This window comes from Orcinus orca, chromosome 8 (assembly GCF_937001465.1).
Source record: "Orcinus orca chromosome 8, mOrcOrc1.1, whole genome shotgun sequence".
Classification (NCBI taxonomy): Eukaryota; Metazoa; Chordata; class Mammalia; order Artiodactyla; family Delphinidae; genus Orcinus; species Orcinus orca.
The window spans coordinates 50,964,913-50,991,769 of NC_064566.1; the positions used below are offsets into that span (position 1 = coordinate 50,964,913).

The 26,857-nt window shown below is 49.4% G+C and overlaps 1 protein-coding gene and 1 non-coding gene across 5 annotated transcripts in view; one reads left to right on the forward strand and one right to left on the reverse strand.

The window, feature by feature from the left end:
- The first annotated feature begins 581 nt into the window (after nt 1-581).
- The window catches only part of P2RY6 (pyrimidinergic receptor P2Y6), a 53,371-nt gene continuing 27,095 nt past the window's right edge, over nt 582-26,857 (forward strand). The window contains exons 1-2 of one of the 4 annotated variants that reach the window (XM_033405669.2): nt 582-1,640; nt 1,948-2,018. The gene's annotated coding sequence lies outside the window, so the exon portion shown is untranslated. Of the gene's footprint in view, nt 1,641-1,947; nt 2,019-22,560; nt 24,182-24,256; nt 25,083-26,857 lie in introns of those variants that run through there. The other 3 variants (XM_049714274.1, XM_033405671.2, XM_049714275.1) reach the window with 3 other exon arrangements.
- Nucleotides 13,405-13,477, reverse strand: TRNAW-CCA (transfer RNA tryptophan (anticodon CCA)). Its single transcript has one exon. It is a non-coding gene; the product is annotated as a tRNA-Trp (tRNA).

Here is a 26,857-nt window from a genome sequence, read left to right on the forward strand (position 1 = left end):
GAAATCATCAGTAAATGAAAAAGAAAGACCCTTCCCTCGGAGCTTATAGCCTAGTAGGGTGAGAGAGACAAAAACGAACAGATATCATAAAGTGTAAATTCCGTGCTGTGTTAGGAGGTGACAAGTGCTGTGGGGAAAACAGCAGAGAGGGAAGAGGGATTAGGAGGAGAAGGAGGATGTGATTTTTTATTTATTTATTTTTATTTATTTTTGTGGGGTTTTTTTTGCGGTACACGGGCCTCTCACTGCCGTGGCCTCTCCCGCTGCGGAGCACAGGCTCCGGATGCGCAGGCGTAGCAGCCATGGCTCACGGGCCCAGCCGCTCCGCGGCACGTGGGATCCTCCCGGACCGGAGCACGAACCCGTGTCCCCTGCATCGGCAGGCGGACTCTCAACCACTGCGCCACCAGGGAAACCCTGATTTTTGTTTTTGTTTTGTGTGTGTGTGTGTGGTATGGGGGCCTCTCACTGCCATGGCCTCTCCCGCTGCGGAGCACAGGCTCCGGACGCACAGGCTCAGCAGCCATGGCTCACGGGCCCAGCCGCTCCGCGGCACGCGGGATCCTCCCCGACCGGGAAACGAACCTGCGTCTCCTGCATCAGCAGGCGGACTCTCAACCACTGCGCCACCCGGGAAGCCCAGAAACCCTGATTTTTAAGTAGGGTGGTCAGGTGAAGCCTCAGGAGAGGCTAAAAAGAGGGCATTTGAACAGACTTGAAGGAGAGCCTTCCAGCCGGAGGGAACAGTAAGTGCAAAGTTCTGGCTTCCAGAGGAAGGAGGCTGGTGCCGGGGGTGAAGACGGAAGAAGTGAAGTGGAGGCCAGAGGTTGGTGGAATCTTGTAGGACAGTGAGTGAGGTGGAAAGCCATTGCAGAGATACAGCGTGCCTTACATTTTAGAAGGCTGAATCTGGCTTCAGTGTGGTGAATAAACCACAGTGGGCTGAGGATGGGAGCAGCCAGAGCAGGAAGGAGCCAATGAAGAAATCCAGGCGAGAGATCATGAAGATTAGGACCAGGTGGAGGCAATGGAGGTGGTGAGAAACGGACGGATGCCAGATGTATTTTGAAGGAAGAGCCAGCAGGATACCTGCCACCACCACCACCACAACAACAAAAACCAACCAACCAACAACAAAACAAAACAAAATACGGGGAAAAAATGGCAGAGGAGTAAATATAGGAATGGAAGTAGAAGCCAGGGTCCCATCTCTACTCACTGCTACAAAGGTGTAAGTCCCAAATCCCCAAATGATCAGAAGTCATTTGTCTCGAAGGGAAACGGGGAGGAAATCAGAAACAGAGAAGAGACTGGACTACATTTTGCTTTTCTCCACTCTTCTATGCTGAATCCCTCCCCCAAAAGATGCTGATCCTAACACCCAGTACCTCAGAATGTAACCTTTTTGGAGAAAGGATCTTTAAAGAGGCAATTAAGTTAAAATGAGGTCACTGGGGTGGGCCCTAATCTAGTAGGACTGGTGTCCTTACAAGAGGAGGCTATTTGGATACAGACACAACAGAGGGAAGGTGGTATGAAGACACAGGGAGAAGATGGCCATCTACAAGCCAAGGGGAGAGGCCCTCAGAAGGAACCAGTCCTGCTGTCACCTGGATCTTGGACTTCTAGCCTCCAGAACGGTAAGAAAATTAATTTCTGTTGTTTAAGCCACCCAGTCTATGGTACTCTGTTACAGCAGCCCTAGCATACCACTTAGTGTGTATGGTACTCATGAGAATCATCCCATCTTTTATAGTTTGAAAGGGAGGTGCATTTTCTTTGCACATGTCTCCCCATATGGGAATGCCTGGCAGAAACTACTTCTTAGGGCCTGAACTCACCATTTCTGGGTTAACAAGTTGTCACCATGGTGGGGAACCTGGCCCTAATCACTCTAACTGGCCTAAGTTCTTACCTTTACACCCGAATGCTATGTTTCCTCTTCAGCAAATGCTTCATGGATTTCTGTTGCTGTTGATGTTGACTTTTGTATCAAAGAACATCATCTCCTGTGTTGGGTGCGTGACTCAGCTGACTTTCTTTCTCTTCATTATCATCTCCTAAATACTATGTGTTGACATTAATGACCTGTGACTGCTTTGTAGCTATTTATAATCCATGATTGTATAAAGCACCACATCTCATCAGATGTGTTCGGTGTTGAGGTTTGGGTTTGTGCAAGCATGTGTGTGTGTGTGTGTGTGTGTGTGTGTGTGTGTGCATGTATGAGATGGGATCTGCTGGAGCCACTGCCCACACAGGACAGAAGCTTAGGCCAACCTTCTGCAGTGTCAATGTCATCAACTATTATCTATATGACAGATTCCTCGTCCTCTAAACGCCTTGTACCAGCACCTATGTCAGTGAGGTGGTGGTTTTCATTGAAGTGGGCATTGCTATCACAGTACCTAGTCTTCATTTCTTTTCATTTGCATCCAGTTTGCTCAAGGCAAATGAAAACCATGTGGCACCTGCCTCTCTCACATCAATGCCATTTCTCTTTTCTTTGGCTAGTAGTATTCCTGTATCAAACATTCTCCAGGGTCTATGAACCAGGTCAGCAAACTGGTGAGTTTTCTATTCCAGTGCGGGGGTCCATGCTGAACTCCCTATTTAAAGCCTGAGGAACAAGAAAAATGCTGGTTAAAATCCAGGAAAAGCAGTGATCACGTAAGGAGATCCAGGTTTTTATTTTATTGGTGTTTTTTCACAGAGGGATGTTGTCCCTGTGTCCATTCTATAGATGGAGGATTGTTCGATCTTTCTTCTGAGAGACTCTTTTCATCACTTCCCGCATAGGTAATCTTGGCTTGTGCTTTGCTTTCTCCTCTCCTGCACATCTTGTATACAGGTTTGACCAAGTGTAGTTGTTTATACACTAGACATTACTGCTTGGAACCCTTTGTCTCCTGCTGTTTTCTAAATCCTGGACATACACCATCAGTCCATAAGCCACCTGGAGAAAAGTTGAACACTGTGGATTGCTTCCCTAAACCCAGAAGCGCCAAATCCTTTGGAAGGGTTCTCTTTCTTGTCAGTTGGGTTACTGAAAGGGGCAGCAGGATTCCAATGAAATGCCTCCCTTCCAACCTGCATAAGCAGCTCAAGGTGGACACAAACCTCCTGATCTTGCCCTCTTGTTATCCTACCTTTTGTTCTTCTGGCCTTTCTTGGCCACTTCTGAAAGTGGCAACATCTAAGAGCTTCTGCCAGTCACATCTTCAAGTGGTGGCAGATGGAAGTGTTTCCACATGAACCAAGCTCCCTGGTGAGTAAGGACATTTGCGGCCCTCCTCACACTTCTCTCTCCAGGAAATAAGGGCTTTCTCCTCTGAGATGCAAATTAATCCCCTTATTCTCAAACTTTGGGGAAAAAAATTAACTGGAAAGAACAATTCCGTTGTTTTTTTTATATGACAGTTTTCAATAAGTACAGCATTACTCTGTTAGTATTTTTCTAATCTGGGAATTGCCAGAAGCCAAGGTGAGCATCGTGTATGTCAATACAATAAACATTAGATAAAGCAGAGAACACACGACAACACTGCCATTTTGGCGCCATTAATGCCAAAACCCTCACTAATGCAGGATGATTAGGGGACTAGATATGTACCCAGGACCTCAGTTATGGTGGAGGGTGGTTGAGAGTATAAACGTTGTGCACAATATTATCTAAAATAGAATAAAATATTCTGAAAAAAACATTTAGTTCTCCCTGCAAATTCTGTCATTTGTCATTTAAAAGCACTGCACATAAAATTAGACAATTCCTTTTTAATTTTACAATGAGGCTTAGTATGGAAAAAATTACCTGAACACTGACAATAATAACTACAGAAAAGGTATGTGAGTCTACTTAAACTTTGTCTCACCAATAAGTCCATAAGCATCGTTAGGGCAAAGATCACTTCCTAGACTTCCTTCAGTTCTCTGATGCTTCTCTCCTTCTTAGTTCGTATGGCTGAAGTATGGGGTGTTCATATTTCATGAACATTTCATGGCATTTCAAGAAATGCCCACTGAATTGGAACATCCTCTTCTGTTATTTAAATAAAATTTAAATAAAACAACAGTTAAAGTTTTTGATTATTTGCTCTGTGGTAGGCACAGTGCTAAGAGTTTTACATACGTTACCTCAGTTAATCTTCAAACCACTCAAGAGGACAGAATTATTTTATCCCCCTTTTTATGAGTCACCAGCACTCTGAGAAGCAAAGGTGTGGCTTTGTTCTGCATTTTCTGTGGTTCCTGTTATCAGGCCCCGGGGCTCCAGTTCCAGTTCCTTTCCTTACAGATTGGGTGACATTGGACAAGACCATTGCCTTCTCTGAGCCTCAGTTTCCTCCTCTAAGAAATGAGAGTAGTCATCTGTTCTAAGTAAGTCTTAAGAAGATTAATATGTTAATTTATGCAAAACTACTTAGAAAAATGGTAAATCCCTATATAAAATTTTGTTTATAAAATTTTTCAATTTTTCTTAATAATGAGACACTATCAAACCCCTTCATTTTTTTTTAACATCTTTATTGGAGTATAATTGCTTTACAATGGTGTGTTAGTTTCTGCTTTACAACAAAATGAATCAGTTATATATATACATATGTTCCCATATCTCTTCCCTCTTGCATCTCCCTCCCTCCCACCCTCCCTATCCCACCCCTCCAGGCGATCACAAAGCACCGAGCTGATCTCCCTGTGCTATGCGGCTGCTTCCCACTAGCTATCTACCTTATGTTTGGTAGTGTATATATGTCCATGCCTCTCTCTCGCTTTGTCACAGCTTACCCTTCCCCCTCCCCATATCCTCAAGTCCGTTCTCTAGTAGGTCTGTGTCTTTATTCCTGTCTTACCCCTAGGTTCTTCACGACATTTTTATTTTCTTAAATTCCATATATATGTGTTAGCATACGGTATTTGTCTCTCTCTTTCTGACTTACTTCTCTCTGTATGACAGACTCTAGGTCTATCCACCTCATTACAAATAGCTCACTTTCGTTTCTTTCTATGGCTGAGTAATATTCCATTGTATATATGTGCCACATCTTTATCCATTCATTCGATGATGGACGCTTAGGTTGTTTCCATCTCCGGGCTATTGTAAATAGAGCTGCAATGAAAATTTTGGTACATGACTCTTTTTGAATTATGGTTTTCTCAGGGTATATGCCCAGTAGTGGGATTGCTGGGTCATATGGTAGTTCTATTTGTAGTTTTTTAAGGAACCTCCATACTGTTCTCCACAGTGGCTGTATCAATTTACATTCCCACCAACAGTGCAAGAGGGTTCCCTTTTCTCCACACCCTCTCCAGCATTTATTGTTTCTAGATTTTTTTTTTTTTTTTTTTTTTTTTTTTTGCGGTACGCGGGCCTCTCACTGCTGTGGCCTCTCCCGTTGCGGAGCACAGGCTCCGGACGCGCAGGCTCAGCGGCCATGGCTCACGGGCCCAGCCGCTCCACGGCATGTGGGATCTTCCCGGACCAGGGCACGAACCCGTGTCCCCTGCATCGGCAGGCGGACTCTCAACAGCTGCGCCACCAGGGAAGCCCTCTAGATTTTTTGATGATGGCCATTCTGACTGGTGTGAGATGATATCTCATTGTAGTTTTGATTTGCATTTCTCTAATGATTAATGATGTTGAGCATTCTTTCATGTGTTTGTTGGCAATCTGTATATCTTCTTTGGAGAAATGTCTATTTAGGTCTTCTGCCCATTTTTGGATTGGGTTGTTTGTTTTATTGTTATTAAGCTGCATGAGCTGCTTATAAATTTTGGAGATTAATCCTTTGTCAGTTGCTTCATTTGCAAATATTTTCTCCCATTCTGAGGGTTGTCTTTTGGTCTTGTTTATGGTTTCCTTTGCTGTGCAAAAGCTTTGAAGTTTCATTAGGTCCCATTTGTTTATTTTTGTTTTTATTTCCATTTCTCTAGGAGGTGGGTCAAAAAGGATCTTGCTGTGATTTATGTCATAGAGTGTCCTGCCTATGTTTTCCTCGAAGAGTTTGATAGTTTCTGGCCTTACATTTAGGTCTTTAATCCATTTTGAGCTTATTTTTGTGTATGGTGTTAGGGAGTGATCTAATCTCATACTTTTAAATGTACCTGTCCAGTTTTCCCAGCACCACTTATTGAAGAGGCTGTCCTTTCTCCACTGTACATTCCTGCCTCCTTTATCAAAGATAAGGTGACCATATGTGCGTGGGTTTATCTCTGGGCTTTCTATCCTGTTCCATTGATCTATCTTTCTGTCAAACCCCTTCATTTGCAGCAACTTTTTTTTTCAAGAATGCTTTCTTAGCACACTCCTTTGTGGGTTTGTTTGTTTTGTTTTTAATTTTTTTCTTTTTCTAAAATTTATTTATTTATTTTTTGGCTGCATTGGGTCTCCATTGCAGTGCATGGGCTTCTCATTGCAGTGGCTTCTCTTGTTGCGGAGCACGGGCCCTAGAACGCATGGGCTTCATTGCGGCGCGTGGGATCAGTAGTTGTGTCGCGGGCTCTAGAGGGCAGGCTCGGTATTTGTGGCGCACCGGCTTAGTTGCTCCGCAGCATGTGGGATCTTCCCGGACCACGGATCGAACCTGTGTCCCCTGCATTGGCTGGCAGATTCTTAACCACTGCGCCACCAGGGAAGTCCCTGCAGCAACTTTATTAAATGTGACATCTTGATTTAAGAAAGTGATATGTTTCTTTATTTAATTTTCAACTAAAGAATGCATTCACTCAGTTCAAACAAAACAAATATTGAAAGGTAAACAGTGAAGAGTCTCTCTCTCATTAACTCTATTAAACAACCACCATTCATGGTTTCTTCATCTTTCCAAATAACTATGCATATACAAGCCCTAAAAGCCGTGTGCTCTTTTTTCTTTCTCTATACACAAAAGGCTACATACTTGTACATATATTTCTAGCTTTCTTCTGCAGATTTCCTGAAAGTCTTTTCACACCAATACACAAAAAGCTTACTAGTTCTGTTCACAGCCATAATTTATTTAACCAGTTCCCTATGAATAACATTTAGGTCATTTCCAATCTTTGGATATTGATTTGTTGATTTTTAAAGAGCTGAAATGAATGAAAACATCAATTCTTTCTTCATTATGGGGTTTAAACTATTTAACAAAACAAGAATGTCTGACTGTACCTCAGATTCAACTAGTCTGATTTAAAAGGGACGGGGGGGCTTCCCTTGTGGCGCAGTGGTTGAGAGTCCGCCTGCCGATGCAGGGGACACGGGTTCGTGCCCCGGTCCGGGAAGATCCCACATGCTGTGGAGCGGCTGGGCCCGTGAGCCATGGCCGCTGAGCCTGCGCGTCCGGAGCCTGTGCTCCGCAACGGGAGAGGCCACAACAGTGAGAGGCCCGCGTACCGCAAAAAAAAAAAAATAAATAAAGTAAAGGGACAGGGACCTGTTGGTACCCAGTGAAAGACTTCCCCCCTGATCTCAGGGTTCAACTCTCATGTAATTTGGCTTCTTGCTCCTCATATTGATTTTGTTACCCTCTCCGACCCCCTGCAGCAGGCAGTGTTGCAGAGGCCAATGAGGCTCCAGCAGACCTCTGTGGACTATCGCCTCTTTACTACATGCACTGTGTTCCTTTTAACACAAGCTAACTTCTGAATCAGGGGCAGATCTGGTGGGCATGATAGGAAGGAGCCAGACTGAAATGAGAAAGGCCTCAGTCTTACCTCAGAAGTCCTGAGTTCTAGTTCTGACCAACATTTCCTAGCTGTGTAACCTAAAGCAAGTCATATAGTCTCTCTGAGCCTGTTTCCTCATCTGTAAAATGGGAATAATCAGAGTATCTATTCAGACTCCATGTACAAATGAAGCATGATAACATATGTAAAGCCCTTAGCACAATGCTGGCTCATAGCACACATGAAAAAAATGGTAGCATGTTTTATTAGTAGAGCTTGGAAGGGTGATCAGGACTCACAAAGAAGAAAGGAAAGGAACAGCATTCCAAGAGGGGGAACAGCACGTACAACTAGCAGAATTTACAAAGTGTGAACCCTCAGAGCCAGCCATGGGAGGAGGCAGAGCAAGGATTGTCGACCCGATTTTGTAGCTGAGGAAACTAAGACCCAGAAAGGGGCAATGACTCACCCCCATCTCCCATCAATGTACATGGAGGCAGGGGAGGAATTCAAAGCCCTGAGGAGCAGCTGCCAGGGCTAAAATTCCTGGGTTATGAATTTGTGGGTTAATACTTGGTTGGGCAGCTGGAATGTGGTAGGAATGTGAAAGGGGGAACTTCCGGAAGTGGTGGCCCTTTTCAGGACATAAGCTGCCCATGGATGCTGGACTGACAGAGCAAACAGGTGCGGCATGGGGCTCCTGGACCTCAGGAAAGGGGTTGGGGGGGTCTTGGGACCATGGTTGGGGCTAAAAGAGAAGCACTGGTCTGGAGAGGAGGCTGCCGGTACATCAAGGATGGGGGCTGACAGGAGCAAGGGAAGTCTCAGAAGTCTTTGGAAATGTCAGACATAGCTCGTCAACTCTGGGTCTCACTGGACATCTGCCAGCTGCTAAGGCTTCTGAGGCCACAGGCAGAGGCTGGGAGAGGGGGGAGGAGGAGGGAGAGGAAGAGGAGGAAGCAAGTGTTCTTCCTGACACACTCTAATGCAGGGCTCTTTGACCTCTCCTGGAGCCCGGTAGATGGCGCCTGGCTCCTGGGCCCAGCTCTGAGCCTGCAGCCCTCTCCTTCCTTCTCCCAAGCCTGTCTTCCCTCGCCCTCAGTGACACCACACTGCTCTGCCGCACATCTTACTGCTCTGGCTGCTTCTCTTCAGTCTTGTCCCTGGGCATCTCTTCTTCCCTCCTTTAACTGATGGCTCCAGCCCAAACCCTCTTCTCTATCTTCTCTCTTCCATTAAGCAAACTCACTGCCCTATGGCCTAGAAAAACGAACATTAAGTTGGTAAGTTCCCCAAATCTGTGTCTCCAGCCTGCTCTCAACCCCTGGTGATGGGATATTATTTTAATAAAGAGCCACCAATTTTCTCTGACTTGACGTGGGTGCAATGATCAAACCACTTGGCAAAGCTAATCGGAGTAGGCATTTCCAGGGGCTGGAGCACAGTCTCCACGGAAATCAGATGAGGCTCTGCATACCATCTGGGGGCAGTGGATGGACCAGGCAAGAAGGCTGAGGACTGGGGAGAGGACGCTGGGGAGAAGTCAGGGCCATCAAGACAACCCCCACTCCCCAACTTCAACACAGATTCCTCTCCTCTGCCCACCTTGGAGAACCAGGGCTCAGCCTGTTGGGAGCAAATGGGCCTCCTCTTCCCCTGTAGCAGATGTTGGAGCAGGTTCCTGATCATGACCCTCAGCGCTCACTATTCCCTATGCCCCGACACCTTCTCACTGACGGTACCTGGGACTCTGCCTGGGAGCTTTCTCTGGCCGTCGGGAGCACAGTTGGCCAGAAGGGCCAGAAAATTTGGGGACCAGCTTTTAACCAGTGACAACTAGAGTTGATAGATAAATGCTCCAGATTCCTTGTCACTCATGTGGGAAATCTCTGAGGCATGTTCTGTGCTGCCTCCTAGAGGTTCCCAATGGGATTGACCCCCAGGGATAATCTGTTGATTGACCACTGTTGGGCTGTACCTCACAGGCCTACAAAGGCCTGTGCCTGCCCAGCTTCAAGCCCGAAGAAAGAGCCGGGAGTCAGCGACAAAGACATCAATGGTTTAATGGATGGGGGAGCTTACACGTCTGAAGCAAGGTCCTGGAGCAACCGTGGAGCAGGACATGGCAGCGGTCTTCACTCCCAGGGGGTAGAAGGGGATTGACATCAGGTTGGCTCATTGGTTACCAGGGAAACTAACAGAGGGGCACACCCCTCACTGCCCCTTTGATAAGAACAATTACCAGCTGGGGCCTGGGGCAAGTAGGTAGGAAGGTCAGTTATGTGAGTAGGGTGTAGGTGAAGCAGGCAGTGGTCGGGCAGGGGATGTAAAGACAACAAAAGAACAGCCACCTTGAGTGGCCTGAACATACAACCACCCTGAATTGGCTTCCTTCCTTTCCCTGTCTTACTTCCCCAGGCCCTTAGTGATGCTTTCAGGATCCTTTCAGAAATTAACTACTTGCACTTGATTCCTTGCCCCGGTGTTGGCTTCTGGGCGAACCCAAACCAAGATAACCCTCTGTCTCCCTCACATTCACATCTAATCTGCCTAAATCCTGCTGATTCTACTTCCTACAAAGTCCCCACAATCCCCCTTCTAATCAGTTCCTCACTTATCACCCCTCCTCCATCCCTACCAGCTTGGCCACCTGCCTGGACTACTGGCCCTTACTGGTCCCCTGCCTCCTCTTCTGCCTGTCCGCACAGCAGCTGGGACGAGCAAACTTTCTAAGACATTACTCTGATTATGCCCCTCCCCTGCTTATACCCTTCCATGGCTCCCATTGCCCTGAGGATAAACTAAGCTTCCCAGCCTGACATTCAAGGCCCTGCAAGACCTGGTCCCTCCCGCCTCTTCAGCCTTATCTGTCCCACTCCTCCCTTCCACTGGACTCTCCAACTGAACTGAGACACATAAGGTTCCCAGAATTTGCCACGTTCTCTCTCACTTCCAGGTCTTTTCATGCTGCCCCCTCCCCTGATTTCACCCAGATGACCCTAGTTGTTCTTAAACACCAGCTTAGGACTTGTACCCTGACTTCCCCTGTACCCATGTCTCCAGGCTGGGCCAGGGGCCCCTCTGGGTTCCTATGCCTCAGTGCACATCACTGCATCCCTCTGCCCACAACATCCTGGCTTATCCCCTCTCCAAGCCAGGCACTTCTTGAGGGCACTAGCCATGGACAATTCATCTTTGTATCCCCGGTGCCCTGACCATGCTTGGGCACATAGAGAGGGTCAGAGAAGAGATGAATGATAATGATGACTCTTAATCCCCAAAGAGACCTATATTCATTCGTTCATTTAGTTATTATAGAGCCCTGTGCCAAGTGTGGAGAAAACAGGGCTGGTGAACCACAGACACAGTGCCTGTGTTTGTAGGCAGTGTTCCAGACACTGTTCTGGAACAGTGTCTCACCTCCGCTGGTGAGGGAGCGATGTGGAGAGAGACTACATCAGGCCAGAGTGATCCGGTGCATCAGAGGCCAACACTGGGGCCTTGGGAGCCCCGAGGAGGCCCTGGGCACTGTCTGATGGGGAGGGGGACAGAGAAGGCTTCTGAGAGGAGGTGCCTCCTCTCTGTGCTGGCCCTGATCACCCTTTGTCTTTGCAAAGCATGTGGGGGGCTGGGGAGTCAGGGGAGAAGCAGGGTCTATTACTGTGTCCCCTATAATCTCACCTCCTCTTTCCCGTCAAAGCTGACCTTTACCCGGTTGGTCATTCCCATTCATGTCTTTATACATAAGTATAGTATTATTTTGCATGTTTTAGAACGTTATGTTCATAGTATCATACTGTGTGTATCCTCCCATATACTTCTTTATTCAGTTCCATTATAGTTGTGAGATTTAGCTTTGTCCGTGTGCTGCTCTAGTTCATTCATTTTTGTCTGTTGTATAGTATTCCATTACATGCTTATACAGTCATCCCTTAACATAACCCATTCCTGATAGTAAATCTGTAGATAGTAAAAGCTCATATTACAGAATTTTATCTGGGAAAAATAATAATATGTTGCCAGCTCATCCAAAAACTTCTGCTAATTTCACCCCAATATCATTGAAATTCTTTAAAACTATTAATGATCACCAAGGATTTCTGCACAATATAAAGCTGTGTTGTCCAATATGGTATCTGCTAGCCACACGAGGCTATTTAAGTTTAAACGTAAATGAATTTAAAGTTAAAAATTTCAGGTCCTCAGTTGCACTAGATGCATTTCAAGTGCTCAGTAGACACATACGGCTGAAGGCTATCATATCACATTGGACAGCCGATATAGGATGTTTCCATCATTGCATAAAGCTCTAAAGCATTTAAAACACTGATTGCTTCATTATCTAACACTGAATGAGCTCTGTTTTAAAAAATATTTTTTAATATTTATTTATTTGGTTGCACCAGGTCTTAGTTGCAGCTTGTGGCCTCCTTAGTTGCAGCTTGTGGGCTCCTTAGTTGCGGCATGCATGTGGGATCTAGTTCCCTGACTAGGGATCGAACCCAGGCCCCCTGCATTGGGAGCTCGGAGTCTTATCCACTGTGCCACCATTGAAGTCCCCTGAATGGGCTCTTTTTGTTTGTTTGTTTGTTTTCTCACATGTAGCACAGTTCCTGTGTGTGATGGAGGAGGATACATGCCTGGCCAAGCTTACATCTTTCACGTGTCCAGCCCTCTCAATGAGCTTTATTACTTCCACATTTTCTTCTAATGCGTGGGCATTCTTAAGCCTCTCAGGCTCAGGTTTTCCCACTTTCTTAGAAGACATTTTTGCTTAACAATGAGGGGAAGATGGTAACAATTACGTACCAAATAAGTTTAAGGAACACAAGCATGAGGTGCGAGCCTATCCTATTGGGAGAACAGAGGAGTTATCACCACAGCTTACCCCACATCCTCTCACCCAGACTTGTGCTGGGGAGCACCTGCAGGTTTGTTAAGTCAGGTTTTCTACTAGTAAGAAGTTTTGAAAGTCATTGTAACAATTATCGGGAGAGTGAGCGTTCAGATAGAAAGGGACACCTGAATGAAAATGTATTTTTCCATTCTCTTATTGATGGGTATTTAGATTGTTCCCAATGTTTTGCTTTAGAGAAAATGCTGTGATGTACATTTTTCTACACCTGCTAAAGTTTATCCGGGTTATTTATGTTGGGGTGGAATAACTCTTTCAGATGATGTGCATCTTCAACTACTAGATATTGACAAATTGTTCTTCAACTTGGTATGTTCAATTTCGAGTCCCACCCACAGTGCACAAAAGTTCCCATCTCTCCACACCCTTAACAAAGTTGGTGTTATCACTCTTTAATTTTTGCTAATCCGATGTGTGTGAAATGGTATTTACTTGAAATTTGTGGGTTTACTTGAAATTTCCCTGATTGATTGTGAGGTTGAACATATTTTCGTATGTGTATTGGCCGTGCTTGCTTTCTCTTCTGTGAAATGCCTACTCACGTTTTTTGCTCATTTTTCTATTAGGTTGTTTGGGTTTTTTCTTATTGGTATATAGGAGTTATTTATATATGCTGAATAATAATCCTTGTCTGTTAACATGTTGTAATACCTCCTCTCAGTTTGTGGTCTTTTTTTTTAGTATTTTGGTTTTTGTTTTTAAATATCTATCTATTTAGGCTGCACAGGGTCTTAGTCGAGGCATGTGGGATCTTCGTTGCCACGTGAAGGATCTTCATTGCGGCATGTGGGATCTTTCAGTTGCGGCTTGCGAACTCTTAGTTGCAGCATGCATGTGGGATCTAGTTCCCTGACCAGGGATCGAACCTGGGCCCCCTGCATTGGGAGCATGGCGTCTTAGCCACTGGACCACCAGGGAAGTCCCTTTTAGTATTTTGGATTAATAGAACTTTTAAATTTTTATTATACTTGAGTTTATCACTTTTTTTCCTTTATGATGTTTTCTTTTTTCTTGTTTATGTTTTTGTTTAAGAAAGCCTCCTTAATCCTGGCACATAGTAGGAATTCAATAAATGATTGTTGAATACAGGCTGCGATGGGAGCTGAAAGGAGAGGCTGGTTGTCTGAGTGTTGCAGGTGTTGGGCTAAGGTGACAGGGGCTGACGGTGTTGTCGTGAAGATGAAGGCATGGGGGAGATTACTGTAGAGAAGAGGGCACTTCAGTCCTCAGAGGGGAGAAGTCCAGGGAGCAATAGGTCTGAGGTGCAGGAGAAAAGCTGGGCTGGAGGTGGGAACTGTGAGTGTCCATCACACAGGGGTAATTTAAGGAGAGCCATTGCCCTCCCCCAGGGAGAATGTGCAGAGAAGATGCGGGTGGGACAGAGCCCTGAGAGGAGTCTGGGAAGCAGGAGGAGAAGGGTGCTATGGAGGCCACACAGGGAGTTCTTGACAGTATCCGTCGAGTGACTTCCTGGGCAGTCCTTCAGGGGCATGGAGGTCACTGGGTCCTTAGAGGAGCCATTTTGGGGATGCTCTGGGAGCAGAGACTAGATAAATGGGCTGAGGACTGCAGAGGAGGCAACTTTTCTGAGGCCACCGGCAGTGAAGGGAAGAGAGGGGGCAGTGCCTGGAGAGGGGGCTCCAAGGCTTAAGAAGACACTGGAGCATGTTCACAGGCTGGCAGGGGTGGAGACGAGGACTCCCAAGGGCGTGGGGACCTGGCTGCAGAAGCAGAGAGCAGCTCTGGGCACTGCTGGGGCCTTCACCTCCGATAAAAGAAGAGCCACCTCTTGGGGAGGGGGGTGCTGAGCAGAGAGGTCGGGGGCAGGAACTTACGTGAGCCCCCTCCACTGAGCCTGGCCTCAGTCCTAATGTCTGCCTAGCACAGGTGAGAACCAGTGAGCCTTTGGTGAGTGAATTTTCTTGGTCAGTCAGGTAGCAGGTGGGGCTGGGGTGTCAGTGAGTTAGAGCTTGTGGAGAGGGAAGATTTGGAAGAGCTACCATGAAGGGAGAGAAGAGCTTCCCTAGGTGAGGGTTTCTAGGGGCCCAAGTCCGTTGAGTCACAGGCAAACACTTCTCCCCTCAAAGGACTGGCAGCAACCATTTCCCCTTGAGCCAGCCAAGGCCTCAAGGCCCCTTGGTTCAGGCGAAGTGGGTATGACAACAGCCCATGACACCACATATCCCTGGCTCTGTCCTCCAGTCTCCACCTCCCACATCCTCCCTGGGCCAGCGGCCATCATCTTTTCCCAGACTGTAGAACAGCCTCCTAGCTGGGCACCTGCTGCTACCTTGCCCCTCCTACCCATTCCTTATTCTCCATCCAGCAGCTGGAGAGTTTGATTAAAATGATATTTGATATACAAATATCGAATCATTATGCTGTACACCGGAAACTGATATAACATTATATGTCAACTATACCCCAATTTTATTTTATTTTATTTTATTTTATTAATTTATTATTTTTTTTGCGGTACGCAGGCCTGTCACTGTTGCGGCCTCTCCCGTTGCGGAGCACAGGCTCTGGAAGCGCAGGCTCAGTGGCCATGGCTCACGGGCCCAGCCGCTCCGCGGCATGTGGGATCTTCCCGGACCGGGGCACGAACCCGCGTCCCCTGCATCGGCAGGCGGACTCTCAACCACTGCGCCACCAGGGAAGCCCCATATACCCCAATTTTAAAAAAAGATATTTGCTTATGTCACTCCACTGCTCTAAATGTTTTGTGACTCCCACGGCTCTTTGGACAAAAGCCAAGGTCCTGACTTTGGGCTGTGTGGGCTGGCTGCTGCCGCTCCTTCAGGCCCATCTCCCACCATGCCTCCTGGCTCGTGGGGCACCTCCCACTCTGGCTGTGCTTCATTTCCCGGAACATGCCAAGCCCTTTCCTGTCTCACCCTCTTTAAGTTTCCCCTGCCTGGGACTCTCTTCTCCCTCACCATCACCTGGCTGAGGCCAACTCCTCACTCTGGTCTCAGCTTAAAGGGCACTTCCTCTGGGAAATGTTCCCAAATGTTACTATTTATTTATTTATTTGGCTGAATATCCCGCGGCAGGCGGGATCCTAGTTCCTCGACTGAGGATTGAACCCGTGCCCCCTGCAGTGGAAGCATGGAGTCCTAACCACTGGACCGCCAGGGAATTCTCCCAAATCTTACAATTTAGACTAGATTCCTTCCCCCTCCCACCCCCATTATAATCTCTCCTCTAACCCTTCACTTTTCCTTCTTAGCACTTACCACAATGTGTAATTCTGTATTAATTTATGTGACTATTTATTTAACATCTGGGGCCTCCACCAGATTATAAACTCCATGAGGCCAGCGCTATCTGGACTGTCCTATTGACTTGGATCTGCAGTCCTAGCACAGAACCTGCCACAGAACAGGAACTCAACAACTGTTGATTAAAAGCTGCAGCGGTAGCAAGAGGAGGGGCTGGCTTGTCTGAGGGCTACTGGTCAGGGGAGGTTTCAGAGATGAGGGAATTAGAGGCCACTGTCCATAAGAGAGCTTAGGAGATAAAAGAAGAGAAGGAAGAGGAGTGACAGGAGGAATGCTGACATTGATGAGCACCAATTATGTGACAGGCGCTGTCTCATTATACCATCCCAGTATCACTCCCACCCCCACCCCCCATCTTTAGTAGGATGTCCAGCTAGCTGGGTGTCCTGGGGTAAAATAATCCCCCTGAACCTCAGTTTCTTAATCTGTAAAATGGATTTGTGACACCAAGATCCTGGTGTTGTTATGAGAATCAGGGAGCAGTGTACAGTATAGAAAGTGCCACCAATCCATGCTTTAGGGGTACTTGAGCTCTGGAGTCAGACTGTCTGAGTTCAAACCTCAGGTCTGCCACTTACCAGCTGTGTGACCTTGGACAAGTCACTTCATCTCTGTGCTTGGGTTTTGCCTCCTGTAAAATAGGGATAATAATACTTCTGGAATTGCTATGAGGATTAAATGAGGTAATGTATTAAAACACCTAGTATGATGCCTGGCACATAGTAGGTGCTCAAGAAATAGCATTTATTTTTATCCCTCCCTCCCCACCACCATTCCAGAATTGCAGAATGTCAGAGCTGGAAAGTTGGAATCACCACTTAGGCCCCCCACCCCACCCCAGGCCCCCAATACAATGGGGGAAACTGAGGCCTAGAGAAGGTAGAAGAGGTGAGGGAATCTGGGCTGGAGTCCAGGGCTCCTGGGTCCCGGTCCAGAGCACCAGTTCCTGACACCTGCGGCCTCTTCCAGAACTATCACCTCCCCCGGGTTCCCCAGCGGCTGTTAGTCCAGCCGGGTCCTGCCTGGGCGGAAGCGGGAGTCCAGCTCCGGCTTGGAGGCCGCCCGGCCACACCACCTCCCCACCTCTTTGCTCTTGCAGCGCGAGGAGCGGGGACGCCCGGGGTTTGAGCTGCAGCCGCTGCCTTCTGCCTGTGCGGAGCTTCGGTTCGCGGATTCGCCTCGTGCCAGCGCCGGAGCAAATGAAGTTCCCGGCCCGGGGGTTTCGCGGTCCAGATGAGGACTATGGGGGTGGGGTGGGGAAAGAGGGGCAGGCAGTGCCAGGGTGAGTGGGTAGAGGGCAGCTCTGCCCACGCCAGGCTTGCGTTGCGGGCCCCAGGTGGGGTTCCCCAGGGGGAGTGAGTGTGTATGTGAGGGAAGGAGTGTGGTGGGTATGTCGTGGGCAGTATGTAAGAGATTAGTGTGGGCAATGTGTGTGTACTGGGTTGTATGCAGTTAGTGTGTGGTGTGTGCTAGGTGTGTCGAGTGTGACCAATGAATTGTAGTGTTGTCTGCGTGCAAGAAGTGTGGTACCTACCTACCTATAGCCATGACTGACTGTGCCAGGGTAACCCGGGGGTTCCACGTGTGTGCCCAGGGTGTGTGCCCACTGTGTGGTGGGAGCAATCACACATGGTGCATGCATGCATGTGGTGCCTGTTGTGAGATGTGTGTTGTGTGTGTGGCACATCCATGGCTCTGTGCAGTGTGCTGGAAGACGAGAAGCATTTGTGCAGCTCTTACTATGACAGAACATTTTCCATGGAATGTTCCCTAGGGTGGTTCTGACTTTTCCACCCAGCGCCCCTAAGGGCTTGGGAGAGTGAAAGCTCACCCCGGACCTGGGTGGAGGAAGTACAGCTAGTCCCATGCTCACCCTCCCACAGGCACGTGTGGGTGTGCGCACAGGCACACACACACGAAGATTCTTTGAAGTCTCATTGTTTAATCTTCAAAATTCATGTGGATTTTGCATTCCTCTCTGTAATATTTTTGCATTTGTTTTAATGTAAAAATATTGTTCTGGTAAGTTCCCATCCAGAGAGTTGACTCAAGGCTTGGTGATGAGCTGGGTTTATCCTGCTGGGGGCCCTTCGGCACCTGTAAAGTAGGAGGACTCCGCTGCCTGTCCTCCAAACTGAGATAGCAGGACTTAGACCTCCTGGGGGAGTGTGGCAGCATGTCTGGTGTGTGCTGTGTGCTGTGTGTGCAGATGTGCAGCTGAGTTGTGTGGTGGGAAGCTGGAGTTGTGTATGGCCATGTGCACTGTATGTGAAGGAAGGGGTCACAGGGGCGTGTGGATGTGTCCTGCATGGGGGAACTGTGGTGGGGTCTGTCTGTCATTTCTAATGCAGGGGCAGGGAAGCTGGGCTTCTCAGGAGGAGCTGTGACCATCAATGAGGTTCTCACCTTTTCTGCACTGACTGGGCAGGAAGAGGCTGCAGGACCCCAGGGGACCAAGGTGAAGGGGGTTCCTATAGCAAGCCACCACCTGGGACATCCAAGCCTGGTTTAAATCCTACCTGTGGCACTCTCTACATGTAGGACTTAGGGCAAAACCTTTCTGTGCCTCAGTTTCTTCCTTTGTAAAATGGAGACATTAATAGTATTTGCCTTGTAGGGTTATTGTGAGGACTGACAGTTCCTGGCTATAAAGTGCTTGGCATATAACAACCCTTAACAGGTTGTAAAACTATAATGACAGTGATGGAGCTGCCATATAAGTGGTCCCTTCCTGCTCTAAGAACTCTCCGTTTCCACGGAGCCAGTGATTTCCCATGAGCTGGGCAGGTGGGAATCTGAGAGTCTCCCGCTTAAGTATGTCTGAAGGATCCCTTCCTGTCCCCAACCTCTATCGCTGTTGAACTCTCAGAGACTCTCTGGCTCCTGGGAAGATACAGTCTGAAAGGGGAAGATGTTGAGTCTCTGGCAAGGTCTGGGATGGGGCGTGGGAGAGAGGCTGAAGGGAGAGCTGCCAGTGCAGGCATGGAGCTTTGGATGGAGGCCTCTTTCCTGACAAACATGGGAAGAACAGAAAAATGCTGGCCTGTGCCCTCGAGTGTGTACACATGTGTTTGTGTGTGTGTGTGTTTGGAGACGGGCAGGGGCAGGAGTGCCCTCTGCCTGGAATGAGGAAAGTTAAGAAGAGTAGGATTAGGGATGTGTGGTCCTTGGGCCAAAGCAGGCCCTGGAAGTTAGAGGAATGCTGCAACATCAGGGTTAGAGCAGGTGGGTCTGAGCTCCAGACCAAAGTGAACCAGGAGACCCCTCAGGCTAGGCTTCGTTTTGGGGGAGAAATATTTGCATTGGCAGAGCAAGAGCCCTTGTTCCTGGTGACTTCATTGGGTCAGTTTAGAGAAAGTGCCCAGAGGCCTTGGAGAAGGAGGGGACATAGAAGGCAGTGTCCAGAGCTGTGGAAACATATTCAGGGAGGACACCTAAATATATCCGCCTTGGTGGTGGGGTGCTGTGATGGGCTGGCAGTGAGGCTTGGGCTAGAAGAGTGGCAGACCGCTGTCCCCACCGTCCCCAGGCAAGGAGTGCTTCGGCCCCAGAGGCCCTGGAGGCTTCTCCAGGAGATCTGGAGGACAGAGCCCTGTTGGGCAGCAGAAGGCCTGGCCCAGCCACCACTGGCTGGGTGACGAGGCCGGTTCTCTCTTCTCAGCTGTCAGAGAGGGGGGGATGGAGTAATGTTGGCATCATTTCTGTCCCTGATTTCCTTTGATCCATAATTCCAGCTATAATTATTTATGATTCTACAGCCCTAGCCCTAAGAGTCTGTAATCTCAACGGAAACATTCTAAGAGTCTATAATCCAAACTCCAACTTTCTATTCTCCAGCTATAACATTCCCTGATTCCAGCTCACGTGTTCAAGGATTCTGACCAGTCTGGCAGTCTGACACTTTCAAGTGTATAAACTACCAGGAAAGGTATACTAGAGGTCACTTCTGCAGCTATTTGAGAAACCCCCAGGAAAGGGCCCTCCACAGCCAGCCACAAGCACTGGAGCTGCTCCTATGTGTTGAGGGAATGTCCTTGGTCCATGGCCATATGCTGCCTGGGAGGGCTGACAGTGAACCCAGAGGTTCCTTCTCATCGGGGCAATGGAGGTGTTTGGAGTAGCTCTGGGTTCAGGGGAAGGCGTCTCAGGAGAGGAAATGGTTCAGATACCGAGTTGTCATCATTCCCCACAGGATGAAGGAATTGTGGGATCACTGGGCTCTTGGAGGGGACACGAAGAGGAAGAAGGGAAAGAACAAGAAATGGGGCTGAGGAGACCCCAAAGGCAAACCTCATTCTGTCTGAGAGACTCTCCAGGCACCTTAGGTTGTAGAAAAGATCCCTGTGGTATTAGTAAGAACAGCGCCATTAATGCGCAGTCGTGTTTGAACTCGGCATGGGCTGGCAATTGGAGAACTGAGGGCCAGTCCCCGCTTCAGCTGTGTGACTTTGGACAAGTCACTTTCCCTTCCCAGGCCTCACTTTCCTCCTCTGGCAATCTAGCACACAGGACTAAAACTCCCTGACCTCTCTCTCTGACCAATGGGGACATCATCACTGTCATGGAGACCCGGTCCTTGGACAAGTCTATAAACATTAGTCGAATGAGGGAGGAGGGAATGAACAAATGAATGATCAGATGAAAAGATGTGAAAATATAGCCTAAGGCACCATGATTATGAACCCCTTCCCTCCTCCCCACTCAGCCTCAGCCCACATCTGAGAAACTGGTCTCAGAACTTAAAGAACTGGGGGGTGCGGTGGAGGGGTGGGGGCGGTTTTCTGTGGCACAGACCTGGATTGGTGGAGAGTTTAAGAGATTGGGCGGTGGGAACTCCTTGGGTGTCACCGTTTGCCCTGCAGCATTTCCACTGCCAGCCCTGCCCTGAGCCTTGGGCAGCAGGCCTGCTGATTCACGATGCTCTCCCTGATTATTTCCCCATGATCACCCCTCAGCCCCCGAGCTGATGATTGAAGGAAGGAACTGTAGCTTCAGGGGCAGTGGCTCTGGAGGCTGGGATGGTAAGCAGGAGCCCCCAAGAGATTGGTGGAAGAGTAGAGCCAGAAGGGTCCTGAGCCCCCAGGCCGTGTGAGGCAGGGTGAGGGGGGGAGTGGCCCAGGTCTGAGCAGGTGTTGGCATGAATGAAAACGGGGGGCCAGTAGCACACACTCACCAGGCACCTGCTGTGTGAGGCACTGTGCCCAGTTCTTGCCTGTGTGCTCTCTGTCCTCCAGCCACCCTGGCAGGAAGGAGGGGTTTGGGTGTATCCTGGGCTTCTTCCTCATTTCTCCTTATTCCCCATTTCCACCATTCAGTTATCAAGCCCCACTGAACCTGCCTCCCGAATATCTCTCTAGTGGTCCCCTTGTCTCCAGTCCTGTGACTCTGGCCCGGCTCTGGAATCCTCACAGCCTCCCCACCTCCCGCCTCTTACTTTGGCTGCCAGGAAGCTCAATCACCATCTTAGTCTAGGTTTCTGCTGCTGTTTCACTGCTCTGCCTCTAATGGGATCATGTGGCGTATGTGGCTTTTGTCTGAGCTGCTTCCAGCCTTTTATGGGCTTGGAAATTCTAAAGCAATCCATAAGTAAAATCTGCTGTTCCCTACATTCTTATGAGAACATCCACTGGCTTCTTGGATTTTTTGCTTTTTTTCCTTGCCTCTCCCACCACACTGACTCCCACCCAGACATGGAGACATTGCAGCTGAATGAAGCAGTGTTCAAACCCTGGCTCTGCTACTACTAGCTACAGGAACCTTGGGCAAGTTACCTAACCACTCAGTGTGCCTCCCTTTCCCATCTGTAATATGAAGATAATAATGGTACCTACTTTGCGTGGGTTTATGAGGATTAAATGAGATAGTATAAGCACTGTGGTAAGCACTGTGTTTGCCAGTATAGATTGCTTGAATGGGTCTTAGCCATCCTGGGAGAACCTGGGGGATGAGGGGCTGGCTCTGTATGGAGTTTCTATATCAGTGCTTCTCGAAAGTCAATGTCTGCCTGAAACCCTTAAGGATCTGATTCACTTGGTCAAGGTGAGGCCTCCAGGCACATTCCTGACCTGCTCTCAGAGGATGCCAAAGCTTTTGTGCGAAGTCCATGCTTCAGTCTACTCTGTGAGGACGTGACTGTGGATAGAATCCTTGTAAACTGTAAAGTGCTTGACTGTTGTACCTGGACAGGGGTTCCTGCCAGTGACTGAGGGCAGGAGGATAGCTGTGAAGCGGTCAGTGCCCACAGGCAGCTGAGGACCCCAGGAGGAGGGCTTCGGCCTTGGGCACACCCCTCCCCCACTATGAGAAGCCTATATCCAGGGCTGAGCAGGCCAAGTTAATCCTCTAAACCTTCCTCCTCCTCTTGTGTAACGGCTTTTGTTCCCCAGGGAAATTGAGAGCCTGCTGTGACCAGGAACCCCACAAATCTCCCACGGCATCTGGGCCTGCCTGGAATTGTGGCAAGGATTGCTGAGCCTGGGAAAACAAGGCCTCTAAACTGGGGGTTTGTGGGCACCCCAGGAGTGGGCCCGCGTGTGCATTACATGCAGAGACACAAGCACAGGCAAACACACGTGTGAATGTACACACTCCAGGGCCACTCTCACGGACACACACGTGTACCATATACACATGGGTGCAATTCCAAACACATGCACCCCTATGAATACGTGTGCCTCTTCCAGGTCAGACCCACTCATAGCTGACACCACCCCCGCCACGTAGACATGCATGTACCTGCCATTCGTGTAGGTACGTCCTCTCCCAGCCTGGGACTTGAGGCTTACAGTTACCTCGGGCTTACACCTTCTCCCGGAATAAGCTTTCCCAGTCCTCCCAGGCCTATCCCTTTCCGTGTCTCCCTGCTCACCTTCTCACCACAAGGACAGAGAAAGGGCTTTTCCTGTCCGCTGCTGGCCCGCTGGTTGGGAGCCGGGGTGTTTTTGTCTTTTCTGTAGAACTGGTTCTGTGGAATTTTCACTTATTGCCCTGCTCTGGGGGTTGCCTCAGGGCCCCACAAGCATGAGGAGGCTGGTTTTCAGATAAACAGGAGTGTTGAACATATAACAACCTGTGTCGTTGGAGTGGTACCTAAAAGTCTGCAAACTGCCCTCTTGCCAGTGTTGTGCTCATTCTTCATTGACAGACCCGAGATGCAGGTGCCTTCATTTCCTCCATTTGGCAGATGAGGGAACTGAGGCCCAGAGAGGGGTAGGACCCACCTGAAATCACATCTGAGCAAGATGAGGCAGTCGACCAAAATCCTAACCTCTTGAGGTTGGGCTGAGGGGAAGTGGCTTCAACCTCCTGGGGCTGAGAGAAGACGAGTTTGGCCTGTCAGAGCTGGGAGGATGGGGCCAGCTGAGGACACAGGCAGTCCCTCACAGGCCAGTGCTCTGCCCTTAGTGCACCATTGTGGACATGCCAGAGGAGAGGGCAGGAGGGGGACAAGACACCTTTGCCTTGCTGTGTGATCCAGGCAAGTCCCTGCCCCTCTCTGGGCCCAGCACCCTGTCTCTACAATGAAACATCGGGGTTGGTTGGAGGACGCACTCCCTCTCCAAGCCTGGGGAAAGCTTCTGCAGGCTGCGAGTGGAAGGCAGGCTCAGGATGCTCCGCACTGCAGCCTTAGTGGTCCTGAGCTGTGGCCTGTGCCCAGGGAGCCCTCGCCTTGGCCCCTGGCTTGCTGCTGAGACCCACCAAGGCAGGGCCAGGCACAGCGTTGGGGCTCAGGGTCTGGGGTCTCCTCCAGGCTAGGCGGGAGGTGGTGTTGTGAGAAGAGGACCCAGAAAATCCAGACAGTGCCCCCAAGCCCTGTGGATCTCTGCCCCTTAACCTCCCTTATGTTTCTCTATAGTTCTTATCACTACCTGACCTGCTATATATTTACTCATGAACTAAAATAAACTAGTCTCCCCTGCTAGAATGTAGGTGCTACATGGGCAGGGAGTTTTGTGCTCTCAAGTGCATTGAACATTACCTGCACAGAGCAGGTGCCCAATAAGTACTTGTAAAAAAAGAAAAAGGAGGAAGAGGAAGAGGACTAATCTCACGGATGGGGAGTGGCTGGCCCAGACCCACCAATGGCCAGAGGCAGAGCCACCCTGGCTGCCTTCTCATCAAGCCCAAGCTCAAGGATGGATTGGAGCTGGGGAAGGCGATGGTGGCCTGGGCTCAGACTTTTCCCCCCAAATCACCCTCAATCTCAGGAGCCATACTCAGTCCACAGGTGGAAGGCAAGGCATCTGGACCCGTGGGGCAAGAGCCAGACAACAGAACCATTAATCTCAGAGTCTCAGCATCCTTTAATGGACCTTCCAGGCACTGCTGAGAAAACCAGGTTAGTCATTCCCTGCAGCAGCAATGAGCAGTGCCAGGACTCTCTTCAGACTTGAGAAAAGCCAGGAGAGGGCTGAGGGGTGGGGTGGAGATGAGGAAGAAAGCGGTCATCCGCTGGGTGCCAAGGCCCCGGGCCAAGCCCTGGTCTGTCTGTCTTTTTTTTTTTTTTTAATTAATTTTATTTTTTTGGCTGCATTGGGACTTTTTTTGGCTGTGTTGCTGCACGCGGGCTTTCTCTAGTTGCGGAGAGCGAGGGCTACTCTTCGTTGTGGTGCACAGGCTTCTCGTTGCAGTGGCTTCTCTTGTTGCGGAGCACAGGCTCTAGGTGCGCGGGCTTCGGTAGTTGTGGCACACGGGCTCAGTAGTTGTGGCTTGCGGGCTCTAGAGCGCAGGCTCAGTAGTTGTGGCACACAAGCTTAGTTGCTGCGCGGCATGTGGGATCTTCCCGGACCAGGGCTTGAACCCGTGTCCCCTGCATTGGCAGGCGGATTCTTAACCACTGCACCACCAGGGAAGCCCAAGCCCTGGTCTTTCAATGCCACCTCACTCAATCCTCCCAACAGCCCTTGGGGCTGAATTGACGATACCCATTCTGGGGGTGAGCACACTCAGACGGCAAAGTGACTGGGAAGTGGCTGGTCAGCCTTGGTGTTAGGGACTTGAGCTGGAATGTTCTGGATTTGGGTCTCAGCCCTTGCTTGCCAGCTTGCCAGCTCTGGGCTGAGGCAAGTTACTTCCCCTCCTCGGATTTCTCGGTTTCCTCATTGGCTGTCTCCCGGGACGACTCTGAGATGTGCATGTGACAGTTTGTGGCACCAGAACTGGTTAGAATAGGGGCTGCTCCAGGAGTCAGAATTTCCCCCAGCGCTTGACAGAGCTGCGTGGCGCTCACTCCCTCCTGGGTGAGTGTTCTGGGTCCGTGCCCTGAGAGTGCTAAGACCCCACCTCCCCTCAGAGCTCAGCGATCTTGACAGATGGATCGCTTGCAGCCACTTTGGCTCGCTGCAAGCTGGAGAGAGAGTGGGAGCGGACGTGGGGTCCTCCTCCCTTCCTTGGCCTGGTTGTACCTAGAGCTGCAGCCTGTGCAGCGCGTAGGGCAGAGGAGACAGCGACCTGGGGACCAGGCTGGGCCACGGTAGAGGAGGGGAACAGGGCAGGCGGGCCTGGGAGCCACACAGGCCTGGGTTTGAGTCACTTTCCCTCTCTGGGCCTCAATTTGTAACATGGGGGTAACAACGATCTCCCCCTGAGTTTTGAAAAACTGTTAAGTGTTCTATGCTGGTGAGTGCCCCTCAGAGAGGAGGCTGTGCCCCCAGGAGCCTGTGGTGGGAAGAGGCTGGGAAGGATCAGGACCAGATAGCAGTCCACAGAGGAGGCCCTTAGGAAAGCTCTTGCCTTCACGTGGCTGGTGGGGAAAGTGAGTCCCTGAGTCCTGGTGCGATCTGCTAAAGGGGAGTGCGGCAGGGTGAACGAGTATATCTGAGGGAGCTGTGTTAAAACTTTTCTGGCGTTTCTGTTGCCATTCAACTCCCACGACACCACCACAAGGGAAAAACTGAGCAGCACAGCCCGTGGTATGGGCCCTGGCCTCTGGAAGATACCAGGGATGCACATCTCTTGCCAGCTCTAGAATGGGTCCTACAGTAATTCAGGGACAGTCTCTCCATCCCTCAGTATCAAATGAGAAGATGAAAGAGAAGGCTCTTTGTAAACTATAAAGTGCTGTGCCTCTGATGGCGCATCTGTGTGTGTGTGTGTGTGTGTACAAGCCCTCGGGTGTGTATGCATGAGTGAGAATGTGCAGATTGTGAGCGTGTGTACACGTGGTGTGCGTGCTCACGTTCCCTGGCCTGGCTGGGGCAGTAACTCCATGCTGTCCAAAGCTCCCTGTTTGGCTGGGACTCTTCTCTAAACTTCTTCGAGTCTTTTTTCCGTGTTTCCTCACTGCTCCTTAGTTTATCAGAAGGGAGCAGCCTGTGGTCCAGAAACCTAGCAATTGTCTCTGAGCCCGCCCACTCTTCTCCCCTCCAGCCTGCCCTCACCTCATCCGGCCCCTGGAGGCCCGGCTGCCCAGTCTGCAGGGCTGGCAGCTTGCTTGGCTCCCCTGCGCAGCCCACCTGCCACCCATTTTTCCCTCCAAGGCTCTGTGCCAGCCACTCTCACATCATTGTTCCACTGGCTCCTCACAACATCCCAGTACCCCCACCCTCCGGGTGCTCTTATTAATCCCATTTTACAGGCAAGGAAGTGAAATCTCAGTGAGGGGAAATGGCTTTCCCAACGTTACCCAGCCCAACTAGTGGCAGTGCTGGGGTTTCAACTCCTACCTAACTCCAAAATCTTTATCCTTAACTCTTGCGGCCTACCTAGCGAGGGTGTGCTGACTGGTTGGCTGAATGTGTAAATGAATGAAAAAACAAATGAATAAATCACTCCGTCAATATTGAGCTGAAAGAGAAGGTTAAGCGATAATAACAATGGCTGTCACTTATTGAGCACCTACTGTGTGTTAAGTGCTTCACATAAAAGCAAATGCAGCCAAGATTATCATTATCCCCATTTTGCAGTTGAGGAAGATGAAGTTCAGAGAGCTTAAAGCATATGATCCAGGATGGGACCCGGAATTCTAACTTGTCCTCCCTAGAGGAGGGGTGAGTTAGCAGAGCCTGGCGACAGT